This window comes from Podarcis raffonei, chromosome 10 (genome assembly GCF_027172205.1).
Source record: "Podarcis raffonei isolate rPodRaf1 chromosome 10, rPodRaf1.pri, whole genome shotgun sequence".
NCBI classification, from domain to species: Eukaryota; Metazoa; Chordata; class Lepidosauria; order Squamata; family Lacertidae; genus Podarcis; species Podarcis raffonei.
The window spans coordinates 22,516,016-22,522,502 of record NC_070611.1 but is presented as its reverse complement, the minus strand read 5'-3'; positions in this window follow the sequence as shown (position 1 = coordinate 22,522,502).

Below are 6,487 nucleotides of genomic sequence, written 5' to 3'. Positions count from 1 at the left end.
GTAGACAACATGATATCTCCTATTGTTCAACTCCAATTCTTATCATCCCTGACCACTGGCTATGCTGGTTGGGGCTGACGGAAATTGGCATTCAACAATATATTGGCGCCCTGGGTACCATGTTGAGTATTCTTGCCTTGGAACAACCTAAGGAAACTGAAGATGGCAGAAGTGACCTGCCTCTTTCATACGTGGACAGATCCTCGTTATCTGAAATTCTGCCATCTGCTGACTTTGATTAATCCTTACTTCTCAGCATGAAGTGTTGTGAGGACAAACAAGATCACGAAAGAATTGCTATACTCCTATTGTTTAGCTGCCATAATAAGACAGAAGACTCCTTCTGGCACATCATATAGCGGCTACTTAAATGCTTCACAGATCATGGTAATTGAAAAACTGGGATCGGTACTCCACTGAAGAATTACCACCTTAAAAAGTGAATTTATATTAAACTCATTTTTTGTCAGAGCACAGGAGTTGGTAGCATCGTTAAAACAGTTTGGGGTTGTGTAGGAGTTCCACCTCTTAATATTGAGCCAATTATTCATCAGAAAAGAAAGAAGGCTTCTTGTAGCAGCAATTTTGTGATTACCTCCTGTGCACTGAGTCATTCTACCCTCTAGCTCTTACTGGCTCTGAACAGAACTGGAGACATCCATTATTTTAGATGCCTGCTGTGCTCCCAGGATAGAGTTCGATGCTGAAATGCGGCTAGGAGCTCCTGGAGCTGAGTCAATTTCATCTGACCTTCTCAGAAGCTGCTTCTGGGAAGTATCATAAGGGAACCTTGCCTAAACTAACCCCAGAATTACTGTATATACTTCACTGTTATTCCACATGAGCAGAAGATAGAGCATTCCCATCTTCATTTTAGAGTTTTTAGTTTTCTAATGGTTAGTCACTCACTAACTAAAGTAAGGAAACTTACTTTTAAACAAACAGTCCTGAACCCCTGGCCTACCTGACAGTAAGTCTGTATGTCAGGTCCCCAGTCCGGGATCGATCAACGTGTCCTTATTATTATTATTATTTGGTGATCACTAGTAGCCAATTAAGATTGGCTTCCATGAACACGGTCTTAACAGTGAGTCCGTAAATGACTGTGGAGGCTAATTCTGGATCCACACGTCCTTCCACAGTGGGGACATAGGTTTCCAGGTGGGAGTTGATCATGGTGACGGTTTGCCAAGCATGCCTTTCTCTTAACACGTTTCTCCCTTTCATCCTGAGTCTGAGCGTCTTCAAAGCCCATGACACCTTTGGTAAAAGGCTGTTCTCCAAATGGAGCACTCACAGGCCAGTGTTTCCCAGTTGTCGGTGTTTATACTACATTTTTTTAATTTGCCTTGAGAGAGTCTTTGAACTTCTTTTGTTGACCACCAGCATTATGCTTACCATTTTTAAGTTCAGAATAGACTATTTGCTTTGGAAGACGATAATCAGGCATCTGCACAACATGACCAGTCCAACGATGTTGATGTTGAAGTATCATTGCTTCAACATGTGTCCAAAGTCCATAGTAAAGCACAGTCCCATAGAGATCCTGGAACACCCAAGCTGAAGTGTATCAACATGGGCAGCTGAGCAGACCCAGCACCTCAGTTCTGCTTCCCTTTTATACTTTGTGTGCTGATTGCAGCATCTGGGCTTGATGAGGCAAGTGACCTTCACCTGTTCTGAGCCTACATCAGCTGAGGAATCACATACCTCCTCCCAGAGTTAGCGAGCCCCACCTGGCTCTTGGCTGGCACACCCTTCCCACTGCTCCATATGCCTCAGAACTTGCTGTGTTCATGGAGACAGGGGCCCTTTTGGCTCTGCTGATGGGTCCTGCTGCTCTGGTTTCTGTGCCCTGACCCCCATCCCCTTGTCATCCTCTGTCACCCCCTGAGTACTTCCTACACCAACCTCTCCTTCCTCATCCCCAGCTTGCCCTGCTGTGTCACAGTCCTCACTGAGATCCTCTTCCTCCTCCCTGTCATCCAGCCAGATTATGACACAAATGAACACAAACCTTGTTCTTTGCATAGCTATCAAGGATAAGGAAAGTAGCAAAAGGGTTCAATCCAATGTTATGCAAGTAGAATTCGTTTTCCCTCCAAAATCTGCTTCAGATGATCCTCAAAATACTCCAGAGTTGATTTTGTGAGCACATAGGTGGCTGGAAGGGAGAGAAAAATCCCACTGCATGTCTGGATATCTGTTGCATCAGTGGAGCTGCAGTGTTGCATATAGCTCAAAGTTTAGGTAAAGGTAAAGGGACCCCTGACCATTAGGTCCAGTCGTGACCAACTCTGGGGTTGTGGCGCTAATCTCGCTTTATTGGCCGAGGGAGCCGGCGTACAGCTTCCGGGTCATGTGGCCAGCATGACTAAGTTGCTTCTGGCGAACCAGAGCAGCGCACGGAAATGCCGTTTACCTTCCCGCCACAGCGGTAACTATTTATCTACTTGCACTTTTTTTAAAAAAAGAGATATTTATTAGAATTTTCAATATTAATACAAAAAAAAAAGGAATCAAAAAGAAAAAAAGAAAAAAGAAATAACAAATATACAAGAATAAAAAAAGTTAAAAACACACAAAATTTCTAATGCTTCTTTTTCAGTAACATGTTTCCTCGACCTCCTCATACCTCCCTTTTATGTATTCCAATTCCAATTATTAATTCAACAAATCCTTATGTTCCAGTTCAAATTGTTAGTTCAACAAGTCCTTATCACAAAGACCTTAATTTTACCATATTTTTTCTTTATATAAACCACTTTTTTACTTTATCCAGACTTAATTCTCGTCCAAATCTATATAACGGTGCTTATTCTTAAAACATTTCCCTAAGGTCGAAAGAAAGTTCCCTTCCACAAATTTCCAATTCTCCTAAAAATAAGACAAAAAAAAATAGATTAAACAAAAGAGCAACTTGTATTATGTACACTTTAAATTCCCATTTTTCATTCCACCCACCCCACTTCCCGGTTTCAGTCCCCAACAGATCTCAAAATAAAACCATCAACCCGGTGATCTTATGTCCGAGGCTCTTAAGTCTCTCTCATGGCCCCTCTGCCAGTCTCTTTGATAGTCTTTAATATTCAAGACCAAATCTCGATGGGACTCCCGCCCTGCAGCATCTAGGTTTCTTCCAGCCAGGCCTACGTACTTGAAAGCAAGACCTATAGGGTATTCCACATCTTGTTTCATTCTCCTTAGGATTCCAAATGTCCCTATAGCTCCAACTTCCAACTGAATCAAATTTATAATCCAAGTGTCATATGATCCCAAGATAAGGAGATCTCTCCATCTTTCATTTTCCAATTCAGGCCAGGCTTCCATCTTCAAAGGTTTGTTTCTTCTTGTTACCATCGTGTCCAGCCTCAGGTTACAGCTCACCTTTTGCATCTGCAGGGTTGGGTCCCCCCCTTTTTTCTCTTCAAAGACAACATTATTCTCCTTCTCAATTTCCTCTGTTTGTTCAGTTAAGTAGAATTCCTGTACCAAGTTCTTATCAAGTTCATTGCTAGTACTGGCTCTTGTGCCCAAAGTTGTAACATTTGTAGTCAAAACACCTATTTGTCCTTGCAGCTTTCCCAAGAGAAAGAAAGTCTTGTTCAGCTCAAACTGTATTTCTTTACCAACTGCCATTCTTAAACATATCAAGGTCAGAAAACAATTTCTCAGCTGGTTCTTAATGCAATGTCCCAAAACTCCCTCTAGGGGGATTTAAGTTTCTTTTTACTCCTTTCAGCACAAAACCAAAAAATCCATACGTTAAATTGTAGCAATCCTTCCTTCTTTTAAAACATAAATTTATAACCAATATAAGCAGCAGAGACAAAGTCCTCTTTTTGTATCTTGACGGCTAACTTGACAGCTGTCAAATTGTTCAATTACTCCTCAAACGGCTCTCACAGACCACTCCCGGGTCCGGGGGGGTGGGGTGGCACGTCAGTTTTTAAATTTAGCTCTTCTCCCGCAGGTTCCCCTGCTTCCAAATAAGTTTTCTTGTAATTTCAATCGGTAGAATTAAAATCTTTTATAAAAAGTAAAGTTCTCCATGACCTTAGTTGGAGGTTCTTTGCTTTAAAAGATTTACAGAAAGGGGAGGCAGACTTCCTGTTTGGACCTTCCCCGATCAGTGCCAAATTTAAAAATATTTAAAAGATCCAATTTCCGTACTACTCACGGGTTGTTGTTTTAAAGTCCCAATTGTTCCAGGAAAAAGGCAGCGCTCTCCGGCAACAGCAATGCGGCTTCGCTCCATGGAAATAGCCGATGACTCTCAGCACCGCGCCGCTTCCCCCTCTTCACTTCGGAGCCCGTTGGTGGGTTCCTTAGTGGGTTGGGGGGGGCGCTAAAGGTGCCCGCCGAGTCCCATGGTCATAGGCTTCATCCGCCTGTGATTTTTGAGAGGGTCCGCGCTTTATTTATCTACTTGCACTTTGACGTGCTTTCGAACTGCTTGGTTGGCAGGAGCAGGGACTGAGCAATGGGAGCTCACCCCATCACGGGGATTCGAACCGCCGACCTTCTGATCGGCAAGTCCTAGGCTCTGTGGTTTAACCCACAGCGCCACCTGCGTCCCTTAGCTCAAAGTTTAGCATCCTACAAACTCATAAACCTGCTGAAGTAGTGTTGGGAAACCTTCAGCCCAGGGAATGAAAACAGCCCTCCAGCAGATTATATTATGAGGCATCTTTTCTGTGCTAGTTGAAGGAATGGTTGACATTGAAAAATCCATATATTTTAGATCTCGAATAATAATTTTGGTTGGCATGCTTATCTGTGGTATGACAAAGCGAAAGTACACAAAGGATTTGCAAACCATATACTCAGGAAAAAATTGTACAGAGTTTGGGATAAATACAAAAACCTATTGGAGACGAAAACACCACTCTGGCTCTCACCATTAGAAGCTATAGTGATAAAGAAAAAATATATATAATGGAAGGATGAGTAACTTATAGAAATTTATTAAGAGAGGAGGGAGAATATAAATTAAAAGAATTTAAAGAATTAACAACATGGATGCAATACCACCACTTGACTAAAGTATTTTAAAAAGATATGAAACAAGGGTTTGGAGAACAATCATCATGTTTGGAAAGAGAAATGTTGGAATATAATGTTAAAGTGCTGTCCAAAATATATAAGATATTATTGGAATGGGAAACAAAGGATAAATAAGGAAAATCTTCAATGATACATTGGGCAATTGATGTAGGTCATAACAGAGATATAGACACATGGGAGCAACTGGAAAATGGATATAAAATTTACTGCATGTTATAGTATAAGGGAAAACTATATGAAAATTTTATACCAGCTTGCATACCTTTTTAAAAAGCTATCTTTGTTGCCACCGGTTTCCTTCATGGCCTTGAATGATTTCCTCCTCTTCTGCAAATGCATGTCATTACAGAATTATCTAGAGGCATTGTGTGAGTGCCTAACACACCAGTTTCAGAGCTACAGTTTTATTTGTTTGATGCGTTCCCATTTTTCCCCCGACAAAGCTGTCAGTCACAGATTTCTGAGCTCATGAACCCAGCTGCCAGGAAGCCGACATTCTAACAATGAGTTTAATACACCCTTGAACAATTTCCCTTTGAAATAACCAGATTTGAGACAAACGGTTGTTTTTTATTCCACGGTTTGCCCCAAAATCTCACAGTGCAATCAAGGTTCAATTACATGTCTTAAACAAGTGAATAAGCTAATAATATCTCAACTGGAAATCCTGTCTTGAGTCTCCCACCCAGTTGATTGGATAAGCCTGTCAAAACCTACTGGTTTTGATGTTAGGTGTTTAATATTTCTAGCTATTGGAGGTGGCATGCTGCTGTAATGCATGTGTCAGGAGAATGCTGTCGCAGTCATGTCCAGCTTGTGGGCTTGTAACAGGCGTCTGCTTGGCCAGAGAGCAGGGTGCTTGTTGTCTCCTAGCTTATTCACTGTGCCCTCAACATCGAGGTTAGTATAAAGGTAGGCTGATGCCAAGTTGTGAAGATTTTATAAGTCAACCTCGGCACTTTGAACTGGCAGTGTGGCGATCACACAAGGTCCCCGGACATTTGACGGTCTATTGATCCCTGTGCCACCCCTGTGCTTGCTTCCCCGCTGCCACCAACTCGTTATTCTCGGGTACACACTGAGTCCAGACAGTTGTTAAAATTAAATCAAATAAACAAGTTTATTTTGTAAGCATTAACAAGTATGGTTTCTCAGTTAATTTTCTTGTCAGTTTCTTATCCTTAGTTTCTTTACCGGCCTATACCTTCCGCCTGATTATCTCAACACCTCCTCTCTCTCTCTCATCTCAGACTAGCCCAACCCACAGACTTATCCTCCCTCTCTCTTCTCTAACTCCTGACTGACTTCTTAACAACTCTGACTCCTCCCCTTGGGTTCCTATAGGTTAGTCATTTTACAATTAGTTAACCCTTTCCTTATGAACCCAGTATGATGTCACACACCTAAGGAGGGCAAACGC